Source organism: Osmerus mordax, chromosome 12, assembly GCF_038355195.1.
Source record: "Osmerus mordax isolate fOsmMor3 chromosome 12, fOsmMor3.pri, whole genome shotgun sequence".
Lineage (NCBI taxonomy): Eukaryota > Metazoa > Chordata > Actinopteri > Osmeriformes > Osmeridae > Osmerus > Osmerus mordax.
In genome coordinates this window covers 3665386-3675421 of record NC_090061.1, presented here as the reverse complement: position 1 = coordinate 3675421, position 10036 = coordinate 3665386, and the positions used below count along the sequence as shown (strand labels likewise).

The following is a 10036-nucleotide window of genomic DNA, read 5'->3' as shown; positions in this document are numbered from 1 at the left end:
TCCAAGTTATTATGAAACGAGGAGAACGTGTAGAGATAATACCTGACTACAAATTCTTCATAAGACTTGAAATCTTCTTCTAAAGCATTGAAAATGCTGCCATTGTCAATGTACAGCACAGGGGGCACTAGGATTTGAACCTGGGACCTCTTGATCTGCAGTCAAATGCTCTACCACTGAGCTATACCCCCTATGTGAAGTTGAAGTCACACTGAAACGTGTAGAAGGTGTAGAGATAATACCTGACTACAAATTCTTCCAAGACTGTCGTTTGAAATCTTCTTCTAAAGCATTGAAAATGCTGCCATTGTCAATGTACAGCACAGGGGGCACTAGGATTTGAACCTGGGACCTCTTGATCTGCAGTCAAATGCTCTACCACTGAGCTATACCCCCTATACAAAGTCCAAGTTATTTTGAAACGAGCAGAACGTGTAGAGATAATACCTGACTACAAATTCTTCATAAGACTTGAAATCTTCTTCTAAAGCATTGAAAATGCTGCCATTGTCAATGTACAGCACAGGGGGCACTAGGATTTGAACCTGGGACCTCTTGATCTGCAGTCAAATGCTCTACCACTGAGCTATACCCCCTATATAAAGCCCAAGTTATTTTGAAACGAGGAGAACGTGTAGAGATAATACCTGACTACAAATTCTTCATAAGACTTGAAATCTTCTTCTAAAGCATTGAAAATGCTGCCATTGTCAATGTACAGCACAGGGGGCACTAGGATTTGAACCTGGGACCTCTTGATCTGCAGTCAAATGCTCTACCACTGAGCTATACCCCCTATGTGAAGTTGAAGTCACACTGAAACGTGTAGAAGGTGTAGAGATAATACCTGACTACAAATTCTTCCAAGACTGTCGTTTGAAATCTTCTTCTAAAGCTTTGAAAATGCTGCCATTGTCAATGTACAGCACAGGGGGCACTAGGATTTGAACCTGGGACCTCTTGATCTGCAGTCAAATGCTCTACCACTGAGCTATACCCCCTATACAAAGTCCAAGTTATTTTGAAACGAGCAGAACGTGTAGAGATAATACCTGACTACAAATTCTTCATAAGACTTGAAATCTTCTTCTAAAGCATTGAAAATGCTGCCATTGTCAATGTACAGCACAGGGGGCACTAGGATTTGAACCTGGGACCTCTTGATCTGCAGTCAAATGCTCTACCACTGAGCTATACCCCCTATATAAAGCCCAAGTTATTTTGAAACGAGGAGAACGTGTAGAGATAATACCTGACTACAAATTCTTCATAAGACTTGAAATCTTCTTCTAAAGCATTGAAAATGCTGCCATTGTCAATGTAAAGCACAGGGGGCACTAGGATTTGAACCTGGGACCTCTTGATCTGCAGTCAAATGCTCTACCACTGAGCTATACCCCCTATGTGAAGTGGAAGTCACACTGAAACGTGTAGAAGGTGTAGAGATAATACCTGACTACAAATTCTTCATAAGACTTGAAATCTTCTTCTAAAGCATTGAAAATGCTGCCATTGTCAATGTACAGCACAGGGGGCATTAGGATTTGAACCTGGGACCTCTTGATCTGCAGTCAAATGCTCTACCACTGAGCTATACCCCCTATATAAAGTCCAAGTTATTATGAAACGAGGAGAACGTGTAGAGATAATACCTGACTACAAATTCTTCATAAGACTTGAAATCTTCTTCTAAAGCATTGAAAATGCTGCCATTGTCAATGTACAGCACAGGGGGCACTAGGATTTGAACCTGGGACCTCTTGATCTGCAGTCAAATGCTCTACCACTGAGCTATACCCCCTATGTGAAGTTGAAGTCACACTGAAACGTGTAGAAGGTGTAGAGATAATACCTGACTACAAATTCTTCCAAGACTGTCGTTTGAAATCTTCTTCTAAAGCTTTGAAAATGCTGCCATTGTCAATGTACAGCACAGGGGGCACTAGGATTTGAACCTGGGACCTCTTGATCTGCAGTCAAATGCTCTACCACTGAGCTATACCCCCTATACAAAGTCCAAGTTATTTTGAAACGAGCAGAACGTGTAGAGATAATACCTGACTACAAATTCTTCATAAGACTTGAAATCTTCTTCTAAAGCATTGAAAATGCTGCCATTGTCAATGTACAGCACAGGGGGCACTAGGATTTGAACCTGGGACCTCTTGATCTGCAGTCAAATGCTCTACCACTGAGCTATACCCCCTATATAAAGCCCAAGTTATTTTGAAACGAGGAGAACGTGTAGAGATAATACCTGACTACAAATTCTTCATAAGACTTGAAATCTTCTTCTAAAGCATTGAAAATGCTGCCATTGTCAATGTAAAGCACAGGGGGCACTAGGATTTGAACCTGGGACCTCTTGATCTGCAGTCAAATGCTCTACCACTGAGCTATACCCCCTATGTGAAGTTGAAGTCACACTGAAACGTGTAGAAGGTGTAGAGATAATACCTGACTACAAATTCTTCATAAGACTTGAAATCTTCTTCTAAAGCATTGAAAATGCTGCCATTGTCAATGTACAGCACAGGGGGCATTAGGATTTGAACCTGGGACCTCTTGATCTGCAGTCAAATGCTCTACCACTGAGCTATACCCCCTATATAAAGTCCAAGTTATTATGAAACGAGGAGAACGTGTAGAGATAATACCTGACTACAAATTCTTCATAAGACTTGAAATCTTCTTCTAAAGCATTGAAAATGCTGCCCTTTTCAATGTAAAGCACAGGGGGCACTAGGATTTGAACCTGGGACCTCTTGATCTGCAGTCAAATGCTCTACCACTGAGCTATACCCCCTATATAAAGCCCAAGTTATTTTGAAACGAGGAGAACGTGTAGAGATAATACCTGACTACAAATTCTTCATAAGACTTGAAATCTTCTTCTAAAGCATTGAAAATGCTGCCATTGTCAATGTAAAGCACAGGGGGCACTAGGATTTGAACCTGGGACCTCTTGATCTGCAGTCAAATGCTCTACCACTGAGCTATACCCCCTATATAAAGCCCAAGTTATTTTGAAACGAGGAGAACGTGTAGAGATAATACCTGACTACAAATTCTTCATAAGACTTGAAATCTTCTTCTAAAGCATTGAAAATGCTGCCATTGTCAATGTAAAGCACAGGGGGCACTAGGATTTGAACCTGGGACCTCTTGATCTGCAGTCAAATGCTCTACCACTGAGCTATACCCCCTATGTGAAGTTGAAGTCACACTGAAACGTGTAGAAGGTGTAGAGATAATACCTGACTACAAATTCTTCATAAGACTTGAAATCTTCTTCTAAAGCATTGAAAATGCTGCCATTGTCAATGTACAGCACAGGGGGCATTAGGATTTGAACCTGGGACCTCTTGATCTGCAGTCAAATGCTCTACCACTGAGCTATACCCCCTATATAAAGTCCAAGTTATTATGAAACGAGGAGAACGTGTAGAGATAATACCTGACTACAAATTCTTCATAAGACTTGAAATCTTCTTCTAAAGCATTGAAAATGCTGCCCTTTTCAATGTAAAGCACAGGGGGCACTAGGATTTGAACCTGGGACCTCTTGATCTGCAGTCAAATGCTCTACCACTGAGCTATACCCCCTATATAAAGCCCAAGTTATTTTGAAACGAGGAGAACGTGTAGAGATAATACCTGACTACAAATTCTTCATAAGACTTGAAATCTTCTTCTAAAGCATTGAAAATGCTGCCATTGTCAATGTAAAGCACAGGGGGCACTAGGATTTGAACCTGGGACCTCTTGATCTGCAGTCAAATGCTCTACCACTGAGCTATACCCCCTATGTGAAGTTGAAGTCACACTGAAACGTGTAGAAGGTGTAGAGATAATACCTGACTACAAATTCTTCATAAGACTTGAAATCTTCTTCTAAAGCATTGAAAATGCTGCCATTGTCAATGTACAGCACAGGGGGCATTAGGATTTGAACCTGGGACCTCTTGATCTGCAGTCAAATGCTCTACCACTGAGCTATACCCCCTATATAAAGTCCAAGTTATTATGAAACGAGGAGAACGTGTAGAGATAATACCTGACTACAAATTCTTCATAAGACTTGAAATCTTCTTCTAAAGCATTGAAAATGCTGCCCTTTTCGATGTAAAGCACAGGGGGCACTAGGATTTGAACCTGGGACCTCTTGATCTGCAGTCAAATGCTCTACCACTGAGCTATACCCCCTATATAAAGCCCAAGTTATTTTGAAACGAGGAGAACGTGTAGAGATAATACCTGACTACAAATTCTTCATAAGACTTGAAATCTTCTTCTAAAGCATTGAAAATGCTGCCATTGTCAATGTAAAGCACAGGGGGCACTAGGATTTGAACCTGGGACCTCTTGATCTGCAGTCAAATGCTCTACCACTGAGCTATACCCCCTATGTGAAGTTGAAGTCACACTGAAACGTGTAGAAGGTGTAGAGATAATACCTGACTACAAATTCTTCATAAGACTTGAAATCTTCTTCTAAAGCATTGAAAATGCTGCCATTGTCAATGTACAGCACAGGGGGCATTAGGATTTGAACCTGGGACCTCTTGATCTGCAGTCAAATGCTCTACCACTGAGCTATACCCCCTATATAAAGTCCAAGTTATTATGAAACGAGGAGAACGTGTAGAGATAATACCTGACTACAAATTCTTCATAAGACTTGAAATCTTCTTCTAAAGCATTGAAAATGCTGCCCTTTTCAATGTAAAGCACAGGGGGCACTAGGATTTGAACCTGGGACCTCTTGATCTGCAGTCAAATGCTCTACCACTGAGCTATACCCCCTATATAAAGCCCAAGTTATTTTGAAACGAGGAGAACGTGTAGAGATAATACCTGACTACAAATTCTTCATAAGACTTGAAATCTTCTTCTAAAGCATTGAAAATGCTGCCATTGTCAATGTAAAGCACAGGGGGCACTAGGATTTGAACCTGGGACCTCTTGATCTGCAGTCAAATGCTCTACCACTGAGCTATACCCCCTATGTGAAGTTGAAGTCACACTGAAACGTGTAGAAGGTGTAGAGATAATACCTGACTACAAATTCTTCATAAGACTTGAAATCTTCTTCTAAAGCATTGAAAATGCTGCCATTGTCAATGTACAGCACAGGGGGCATTAGGATTTGAACCTGGGACCTCTTGATCTGCAGTCAAATGCTCTACCACTGAGCTATACCCCCTATATAAAGTCCAAGTTATTATGAAACGAGGAGAACGTGTAGAGATAATACCTGACTACAAATTCTTCATAAGACTTGAAATCTTCTTCTAAAGCATTGAAAATGCTGCCCTTTTCAATGTAAAGCACAGGGGGCACTAGGATTTGAACCTGGGACCTCTTGATCTGCAGTCAAATGCTCTACCACTGAGCTATACCCCCTATATAAAGTCCAAGTTATTATGAAACGAGGAGAACGTGTAGAGATAATACCTGACTACAAATTCTTCATAAGACTTGAAATCTTCTTCTAAAGCATTGAAAATGCTGCCATTGTCAATGTACAGCACAGGGGGCACTAGGATTTGAACCTGGGACCTCTTGATCTGCAGTCAAATGCTCTACCACTGAGCTATACCCCCTATGTGAAGTTGAAGTCACACTGAAACGTGTAGAAGGTGTAGAGATAATACCTGACTACAAATTCTTCCAAGACTGTCGTTTGAAATCTTCTTCTAAAGCATTGAAAATGCTGCCATTGTCAATGTACAGCACAGGGGGCACTAGGATTTGAACCTGGGACCTCTTGATCTGCAGTCAAATGCTCTACCACTGAGCTATACCCCCTATACAAAGTCCAAGTTATTTTGAAACGAGCAGAACGTGTAGAGATAATACCTGACTACAAATTCTTCATAAGACTTGAAATCTTCTTCTAAAGCATTGAAAATGCTGCCATTGTCAATGTACAGCACAGGGGGCACTAGGATTTGAACCTGGGACCTCTTGATCTGCAGTCAAATGCTCTACCACTGAGCTATACCCCCTATATAAAGCCCAAGTTATTTTGAAACGAGGAGAACGTGTAGAGATAATACCTGACTACAAATTCTTCATAAGACTTGAAATCTTCTTCTAAAGCATTGAAAATGCTGCCATTGTCAATGTAAAGCACAGGGGGCACTAGGATTTGAACCTGGGACCTCTTGATCTGCAGTCAAATGCTCTACCACTGAGCTATACCCCCTATATAAAGCCCAAGTTATTTTGAAACGAGGAGAACGTGTAGAGATAATACCTGACTACAAATTCTTCATAAGACTTGAAATCTTCTTCTAAAGCATTGAAAATGCTGCCATTGTCAATGTAAAGCACAGGGGGCACTAGGATTTGAACCTGGGACCTCTTGATCTGCAGTCAAATGCTCTACCACTGAGCTATACCCCCTATGTGAAGTTGAAGTCACACTGAAACGTGTAGAAGGTGTAGAGATAATACCTGACTACAAATTCTTCATAAGACTTGAAATCTTCTTCTAAAGCATTGAAAATGCTGCCATTGTCAATGTACAGCACAGGGGGCATTAGGATTTGAACCTGGGACCTCTTGATCTGCAGTCAAATGCTCTACCACTGAGCTATACCCCCTATATAAAGTCCAAGTTATTATGAAACGAGGAGAACGTGTAGAGATAATACCTGACTACAAATTCTTCATAAGACTTGAAATCTTCTTCTAAAGCATTGAAAATGCTGCCCTTTTCAATGTAAAGCACAGGGGGCACTAGGATTTGAACCTGGGACCTCTTGATCTGCAGTCAAATGCTCTACCACTGAGCTATACCCCCTATATAAAGCCCAAGTTATTTTGAAACGAGGAGAACGTGTAGAGATAATACCTGACTACAAATTCTTCATAAGACTTGAAATCTTCTTCTAAAGCATTGAAAATGCTGCCATTGTCAATGTAAAGCACAGGGGGCACTAGGATTTGAACCTGGGACCTCTTGATCTGCAGTCAAATGCTCTACCACTGAGCTATACCCCCTATGTGAAGTTGAAGTCACACTGAAACGTGTAGAAGGTGTAGAGATAATACCTTGACTACAAATTCTTCATAAGACTTGAAATCTTCTTCTAAAGCATTGAAAATGCTGCCATTGTCAATGTACAGCACAGGGGGCATTAGGATTTGAACCTGGGACCTCTTGATCTGCAGTCAAATGCTCTACCACTGAGCTATACCCCCTATATAAAGTCCAAGTTATTATGAAACGAGGAGAACGTGTAGAGATAATACCTGACTACAAATTCTTCATAAGACTTGAAATCTTCTTCTAAAGCATTGAAAATGCTGCCCTTTTCAATGTAAAGCACAGGGGGCACTAGGATTTGAACCTGGGACCTCTTGATCTGCAGTCAAATGCTCTACCACTGAGCTATACCCCCTATATAAAGCCCAAGTTATTTTGAAACGAGGAGAACGTGTAGAGATAATACCTGACTACAAATTCTTCATAAGACTTGAAATCTTCTTCTAAAGCATTGAAAATGCTGCCATTGTCAATGTAAAGCACAGGGGGCACTAGGATTTGAACCTGGGACCTCTTGATCTGCAGTCAAATGCTCTACCACTGAGCTATACCCCCTATGTGAAGTTGAAGTCACACTGAAACGTGTAGAAGGTGTAGAGATAATACCTGACTACAAATTCTTCATAAGACTTGAAATCTTCTTCTAAAGCATTGAAAATGCTGCCATTGTCAATGTACAGCACAGGGGGCATTAGGATTTGAACCTGGGACCTCTTGATCTGCAGTCAAATGCTCTACCACTGAGCTATACCCCCTATATAAAGTCCAAGTTATTATGAAACGAGGAGAACGTGTAGAGATAATACCTGACTACAAATTCTTCATAAGACTTGAAATCTTCTTCTAAAGCATTGAAAATGCTGCCCTTTTCAATGTAAAGCACAGGGGGCACTAGGATTTGAACCTGGGACCTCTTGATCTGCAGTCAAATGCTCTACCACTGAGCTATACCCCCTATATAAAGCCCAAGTTATTTTGAAACGAGGAGAACGTGTAGAGATAATACCTGACTACAAATTCTTCATAAGACTTGAAATCTTCTTCTAAAGCATTGAAAATGCTGCCATTGTCAATGTAAAGCACAGGGGGCACTAGGATTTGAACCTGGGACCTCTTGATCTGCAGTCAAATGCTCTACCACTGAGCTATACCCCCTATGTGAAGTTGAAGTCACACTGAAACGTGTAGAAGGTGTAGAGATAATACCTGACTACAAATTCTTCATAAGACTTGAAATCTTCTTCTAAAGCATTGAAAATGCTGCCATTGTCAATGTACAGCACAGGGGGCATTAGGATTTGAACCTGGGACCTCTTGATCTGCAGTCAAATGCTCTACCACTGAGCTATACCCCCTATATAAAGTCCAAGTTATTATGAAACGAGGAGAACGTGTAGAGATAATACCTGACTACAAATTCTTCATAAGACTTGAAATCTTCTTCTAAAGCATTGAAAATGCTGCCCTTTTCAATGTAAAGCACAGGGGGCACTAGGATTTGAACCTGGGACCTCTTGATCTGCAGTCAAATGCTCTACCACTGAGCTATACCCCCTATATAAAGTCCAAGTTATTATGAAACGAGGAGAACGTGTAGAGATAATACCTGACTACAAATTCTTCATAAGACTTGAAATCTTCTTCTAAAGCATTGAAAATGCTGCCATTGTCAATGTACAGCACAGGGGGCACTAGGATTTGAACCTGGGACCTCTTGATCTGCAGTCAAATGCTCTACCACTGAGCTATACCCCCTATGTGAAGTTGAAGTCACACTGAAACGTGTAGAAGGTGTAGAGATAATACCTGACTACAAATTCTTCCAAGACTGTCGTTTGAAATCTTCTTCTAAAGCATTGAAAATGCTGCCATTGTCAATGTACAGCACAGGGGGCACTAGGATTTGAACCTGGGACCTCTTGATCTGCAGTCAAATGCTCTACCACTGAGCTATACCCCCTATACAAAGTCCAAGTTATTTTGAAACGAGCAGAACGTGTAGAGATAATACCTGACTACAAATTCTTCATAAGACTTGAAATCTTCTTCTAAAGCATTGAAAATGCTGCCATTGTCAATGTACAGCACAGGGGGCATTAGGATTTGAACCTGGGACCTCTTGATCTGCAGTCAAATGCTCTACCACTGAGCTATACCCCCTATATAAAGCCCAAGTTATTTTGAAACGAGGAGAACGTGTAGAGATAATACCTGACTACAAATTCTTCATAAGACTTGAAATCTTCTTCTAAAGCATTGAAAATGCTGCCATTGTCAATGTACAGCACAGGGGGCACTAGGATTTGAACCTGGGACCTCTTGATCTGCAGTCAAATGCTCTACCACTGAGCTATACCCCCTATGTGAAGTTGAAGTCACACTGAAACGTGTAGAAGGTGTAGAGATAATACCTGACTACAAATTCTTCCAAGACTGTCGTTTGAAATCTTCTTCTAAAGCTTTGAAAATGCTGCCATTGTCAATGTACAGCACAGGGGGCACTAGGATTTGAACCTGGGACCTCTTGATCTGCAGTCAAATGCTCTACCACTGAGCTATACCCCCTATATAAAGCCCAAGTTATTTTGAAACGAGGAGAACGTGTAGAGATAATACCTGACTACAAATTCTTCATAAGACTTGAAATCTTCTTCTAAAGCATTGAAAATGCTGCCATTGTCAATGTAAAGCACAGGGGGCACTAGGATTTGAACCTGGGACCTCTTGATCTGCAGTCAAATGCTCTACCACTGAGCTATACCCCCTATGTGAAGTTGAAGTCACACTGAAACGTGTAGAAGGTGTAGAGATAATACCTGACTACAAATTCTTCATAAGACTTGAAATCTTCTTCTAAAGCATTGAAAATGCTGCCATTGTCAATGTACAGCACAGGGGGCATTAGGATTTGAACCTGGGACCTCTTGATCTGCAGTCAAATGCTCTACCACTGAGCTATACCCCCTATATAAAGTCCAA

The 10036-nt window shown here is 41.0% G+C and overlaps 50 non-coding genes across 50 annotated transcripts; all 50 read right to left on the bottom strand.

Annotated features, from left to right (window-relative positions):
- Window positions 1-119: 119 nt before the first annotated feature.
- On the bottom strand, window positions 120-191 carry trnac-gca (transfer RNA cysteine (anticodon GCA)). The gene has a single exon. It is a non-coding gene; the product is annotated as a tRNA-Cys (tRNA).
- A 133-nt stretch (window positions 192-324) lies between these two features.
- trnac-gca (transfer RNA cysteine (anticodon GCA)) lies at window positions 325-396 on the bottom strand. Its single transcript has one exon. It is a non-coding gene; the product is annotated as a tRNA-Cys (tRNA).
- A 128-nt stretch (window positions 397-524) lies between these two features.
- Window positions 525-596, bottom strand: trnac-gca (transfer RNA cysteine (anticodon GCA)). Its single transcript has one exon. It is a non-coding gene; the product is annotated as a tRNA-Cys (tRNA).
- Window positions 597-724: 128 nt separating this feature from the next.
- trnac-gca (transfer RNA cysteine (anticodon GCA)) lies at window positions 725-796 on the bottom strand. The gene has a single exon. It is a non-coding gene; the product is annotated as a tRNA-Cys (tRNA).
- Window positions 797-929: 133 nt separating this feature from the next.
- trnac-gca (transfer RNA cysteine (anticodon GCA)) lies at window positions 930-1001 on the bottom strand. Its single transcript has one exon. It is a non-coding gene; the product is annotated as a tRNA-Cys (tRNA).
- A 128-nt stretch (window positions 1002-1129) lies between these two features.
- On the bottom strand, window positions 1130-1201 carry trnac-gca (transfer RNA cysteine (anticodon GCA)). The gene has a single exon. It is a non-coding gene; the product is annotated as a tRNA-Cys (tRNA).
- Window positions 1202-1329: 128 nt separating this feature from the next.
- On the bottom strand, window positions 1330-1401 carry trnac-gca (transfer RNA cysteine (anticodon GCA)). The gene has a single exon. It is a non-coding gene; the product is annotated as a tRNA-Cys (tRNA).
- Window positions 1402-1529: 128 nt separating this feature from the next.
- Window positions 1530-1601, bottom strand: trnac-gca (transfer RNA cysteine (anticodon GCA)). Its single transcript has one exon. It is a non-coding gene; the product is annotated as a tRNA-Cys (tRNA).
- A 128-nt stretch (window positions 1602-1729) lies between these two features.
- Window positions 1730-1801, bottom strand: trnac-gca (transfer RNA cysteine (anticodon GCA)). The gene has a single exon. It is a non-coding gene; the product is annotated as a tRNA-Cys (tRNA).
- Window positions 1802-1934: 133 nt separating this feature from the next.
- trnac-gca (transfer RNA cysteine (anticodon GCA)) lies at window positions 1935-2006 on the bottom strand. The gene has a single exon. It is a non-coding gene; the product is annotated as a tRNA-Cys (tRNA).
- Window positions 2007-2134: 128 nt separating this feature from the next.
- On the bottom strand, window positions 2135-2206 carry trnac-gca (transfer RNA cysteine (anticodon GCA)). The gene has a single exon. It is a non-coding gene; the product is annotated as a tRNA-Cys (tRNA).
- A 128-nt stretch (window positions 2207-2334) lies between these two features.
- trnac-gca (transfer RNA cysteine (anticodon GCA)) lies at window positions 2335-2406 on the bottom strand. Its single transcript has one exon. It is a non-coding gene; the product is annotated as a tRNA-Cys (tRNA).
- Window positions 2407-2534: 128 nt separating this feature from the next.
- Window positions 2535-2606, bottom strand: trnac-gca (transfer RNA cysteine (anticodon GCA)). The gene has a single exon. It is a non-coding gene; the product is annotated as a tRNA-Cys (tRNA).
- Window positions 2607-2734: 128 nt separating this feature from the next.
- trnac-gca (transfer RNA cysteine (anticodon GCA)) lies at window positions 2735-2806 on the bottom strand. Its single transcript has one exon. It is a non-coding gene; the product is annotated as a tRNA-Cys (tRNA).
- A 128-nt stretch (window positions 2807-2934) lies between these two features.
- trnac-gca (transfer RNA cysteine (anticodon GCA)) lies at window positions 2935-3006 on the bottom strand. Its single transcript has one exon. It is a non-coding gene; the product is annotated as a tRNA-Cys (tRNA).
- A 128-nt stretch (window positions 3007-3134) lies between these two features.
- Window positions 3135-3206, bottom strand: trnac-gca (transfer RNA cysteine (anticodon GCA)). Its single transcript has one exon. It is a non-coding gene; the product is annotated as a tRNA-Cys (tRNA).
- Window positions 3207-3334: 128 nt separating this feature from the next.
- trnac-gca (transfer RNA cysteine (anticodon GCA)) lies at window positions 3335-3406 on the bottom strand. The gene has a single exon. It is a non-coding gene; the product is annotated as a tRNA-Cys (tRNA).
- Window positions 3407-3534: 128 nt separating this feature from the next.
- Window positions 3535-3606, bottom strand: trnac-gca (transfer RNA cysteine (anticodon GCA)). The gene has a single exon. It is a non-coding gene; the product is annotated as a tRNA-Cys (tRNA).
- Window positions 3607-3734: 128 nt separating this feature from the next.
- Window positions 3735-3806, bottom strand: trnac-gca (transfer RNA cysteine (anticodon GCA)). Its single transcript has one exon. It is a non-coding gene; the product is annotated as a tRNA-Cys (tRNA).
- A 128-nt stretch (window positions 3807-3934) lies between these two features.
- On the bottom strand, window positions 3935-4006 carry trnac-gca (transfer RNA cysteine (anticodon GCA)). Its single transcript has one exon. It is a non-coding gene; the product is annotated as a tRNA-Cys (tRNA).
- Window positions 4007-4134: 128 nt separating this feature from the next.
- Window positions 4135-4206, bottom strand: trnac-gca (transfer RNA cysteine (anticodon GCA)). The gene has a single exon. It is a non-coding gene; the product is annotated as a tRNA-Cys (tRNA).
- Window positions 4207-4334: 128 nt separating this feature from the next.
- Window positions 4335-4406, bottom strand: trnac-gca (transfer RNA cysteine (anticodon GCA)). The gene has a single exon. It is a non-coding gene; the product is annotated as a tRNA-Cys (tRNA).
- A 128-nt stretch (window positions 4407-4534) lies between these two features.
- On the bottom strand, window positions 4535-4606 carry trnac-gca (transfer RNA cysteine (anticodon GCA)). Its single transcript has one exon. It is a non-coding gene; the product is annotated as a tRNA-Cys (tRNA).
- A 128-nt stretch (window positions 4607-4734) lies between these two features.
- trnac-gca (transfer RNA cysteine (anticodon GCA)) lies at window positions 4735-4806 on the bottom strand. Its single transcript has one exon. It is a non-coding gene; the product is annotated as a tRNA-Cys (tRNA).
- Window positions 4807-4934: 128 nt separating this feature from the next.
- Window positions 4935-5006, bottom strand: trnac-gca (transfer RNA cysteine (anticodon GCA)). Its single transcript has one exon. It is a non-coding gene; the product is annotated as a tRNA-Cys (tRNA).
- A 128-nt stretch (window positions 5007-5134) lies between these two features.
- trnac-gca (transfer RNA cysteine (anticodon GCA)) lies at window positions 5135-5206 on the bottom strand. The gene has a single exon. It is a non-coding gene; the product is annotated as a tRNA-Cys (tRNA).
- A 128-nt stretch (window positions 5207-5334) lies between these two features.
- Window positions 5335-5406, bottom strand: trnac-gca (transfer RNA cysteine (anticodon GCA)). Its single transcript has one exon. It is a non-coding gene; the product is annotated as a tRNA-Cys (tRNA).
- Window positions 5407-5534: 128 nt separating this feature from the next.
- On the bottom strand, window positions 5535-5606 carry trnac-gca (transfer RNA cysteine (anticodon GCA)). Its single transcript has one exon. It is a non-coding gene; the product is annotated as a tRNA-Cys (tRNA).
- Window positions 5607-5739: 133 nt separating this feature from the next.
- Window positions 5740-5811, bottom strand: trnac-gca (transfer RNA cysteine (anticodon GCA)). Its single transcript has one exon. It is a non-coding gene; the product is annotated as a tRNA-Cys (tRNA).
- A 128-nt stretch (window positions 5812-5939) lies between these two features.
- Window positions 5940-6011, bottom strand: trnac-gca (transfer RNA cysteine (anticodon GCA)). The gene has a single exon. It is a non-coding gene; the product is annotated as a tRNA-Cys (tRNA).
- Window positions 6012-6139: 128 nt separating this feature from the next.
- Window positions 6140-6211, bottom strand: trnac-gca (transfer RNA cysteine (anticodon GCA)). Its single transcript has one exon. It is a non-coding gene; the product is annotated as a tRNA-Cys (tRNA).
- Window positions 6212-6339: 128 nt separating this feature from the next.
- On the bottom strand, window positions 6340-6411 carry trnac-gca (transfer RNA cysteine (anticodon GCA)). The gene has a single exon. It is a non-coding gene; the product is annotated as a tRNA-Cys (tRNA).
- Window positions 6412-6539: 128 nt separating this feature from the next.
- Window positions 6540-6611, bottom strand: trnac-gca (transfer RNA cysteine (anticodon GCA)). Its single transcript has one exon. It is a non-coding gene; the product is annotated as a tRNA-Cys (tRNA).
- A 128-nt stretch (window positions 6612-6739) lies between these two features.
- Window positions 6740-6811, bottom strand: trnac-gca (transfer RNA cysteine (anticodon GCA)). Its single transcript has one exon. It is a non-coding gene; the product is annotated as a tRNA-Cys (tRNA).
- A 128-nt stretch (window positions 6812-6939) lies between these two features.
- trnac-gca (transfer RNA cysteine (anticodon GCA)) lies at window positions 6940-7011 on the bottom strand. The gene has a single exon. It is a non-coding gene; the product is annotated as a tRNA-Cys (tRNA).
- A 129-nt stretch (window positions 7012-7140) lies between these two features.
- On the bottom strand, window positions 7141-7212 carry trnac-gca (transfer RNA cysteine (anticodon GCA)). Its single transcript has one exon. It is a non-coding gene; the product is annotated as a tRNA-Cys (tRNA).
- A 128-nt stretch (window positions 7213-7340) lies between these two features.
- On the bottom strand, window positions 7341-7412 carry trnac-gca (transfer RNA cysteine (anticodon GCA)). The gene has a single exon. It is a non-coding gene; the product is annotated as a tRNA-Cys (tRNA).
- A 128-nt stretch (window positions 7413-7540) lies between these two features.
- On the bottom strand, window positions 7541-7612 carry trnac-gca (transfer RNA cysteine (anticodon GCA)). Its single transcript has one exon. It is a non-coding gene; the product is annotated as a tRNA-Cys (tRNA).
- A 128-nt stretch (window positions 7613-7740) lies between these two features.
- Window positions 7741-7812, bottom strand: trnac-gca (transfer RNA cysteine (anticodon GCA)). The gene has a single exon. It is a non-coding gene; the product is annotated as a tRNA-Cys (tRNA).
- A 128-nt stretch (window positions 7813-7940) lies between these two features.
- trnac-gca (transfer RNA cysteine (anticodon GCA)) lies at window positions 7941-8012 on the bottom strand. The gene has a single exon. It is a non-coding gene; the product is annotated as a tRNA-Cys (tRNA).
- Window positions 8013-8140: 128 nt separating this feature from the next.
- Window positions 8141-8212, bottom strand: trnac-gca (transfer RNA cysteine (anticodon GCA)). The gene has a single exon. It is a non-coding gene; the product is annotated as a tRNA-Cys (tRNA).
- A 128-nt stretch (window positions 8213-8340) lies between these two features.
- On the bottom strand, window positions 8341-8412 carry trnac-gca (transfer RNA cysteine (anticodon GCA)). Its single transcript has one exon. It is a non-coding gene; the product is annotated as a tRNA-Cys (tRNA).
- A 128-nt stretch (window positions 8413-8540) lies between these two features.
- On the bottom strand, window positions 8541-8612 carry trnac-gca (transfer RNA cysteine (anticodon GCA)). Its single transcript has one exon. It is a non-coding gene; the product is annotated as a tRNA-Cys (tRNA).
- Window positions 8613-8740: 128 nt separating this feature from the next.
- On the bottom strand, window positions 8741-8812 carry trnac-gca (transfer RNA cysteine (anticodon GCA)). Its single transcript has one exon. It is a non-coding gene; the product is annotated as a tRNA-Cys (tRNA).
- Window positions 8813-8945: 133 nt separating this feature from the next.
- trnac-gca (transfer RNA cysteine (anticodon GCA)) lies at window positions 8946-9017 on the bottom strand. Its single transcript has one exon. It is a non-coding gene; the product is annotated as a tRNA-Cys (tRNA).
- Window positions 9018-9145: 128 nt separating this feature from the next.
- On the bottom strand, window positions 9146-9217 carry trnac-gca (transfer RNA cysteine (anticodon GCA)). The gene has a single exon. It is a non-coding gene; the product is annotated as a tRNA-Cys (tRNA).
- A 128-nt stretch (window positions 9218-9345) lies between these two features.
- Window positions 9346-9417, bottom strand: trnac-gca (transfer RNA cysteine (anticodon GCA)). Its single transcript has one exon. It is a non-coding gene; the product is annotated as a tRNA-Cys (tRNA).
- Window positions 9418-9550: 133 nt separating this feature from the next.
- On the bottom strand, window positions 9551-9622 carry trnac-gca (transfer RNA cysteine (anticodon GCA)). Its single transcript has one exon. It is a non-coding gene; the product is annotated as a tRNA-Cys (tRNA).
- Window positions 9623-9750: 128 nt separating this feature from the next.
- trnac-gca (transfer RNA cysteine (anticodon GCA)) lies at window positions 9751-9822 on the bottom strand. Its single transcript has one exon. It is a non-coding gene; the product is annotated as a tRNA-Cys (tRNA).
- A 128-nt stretch (window positions 9823-9950) lies between these two features.
- On the bottom strand, window positions 9951-10022 carry trnac-gca (transfer RNA cysteine (anticodon GCA)). The gene has a single exon. It is a non-coding gene; the product is annotated as a tRNA-Cys (tRNA).
- Between the last annotated feature and the right edge of the window lie 14 nt (window positions 10023-10036).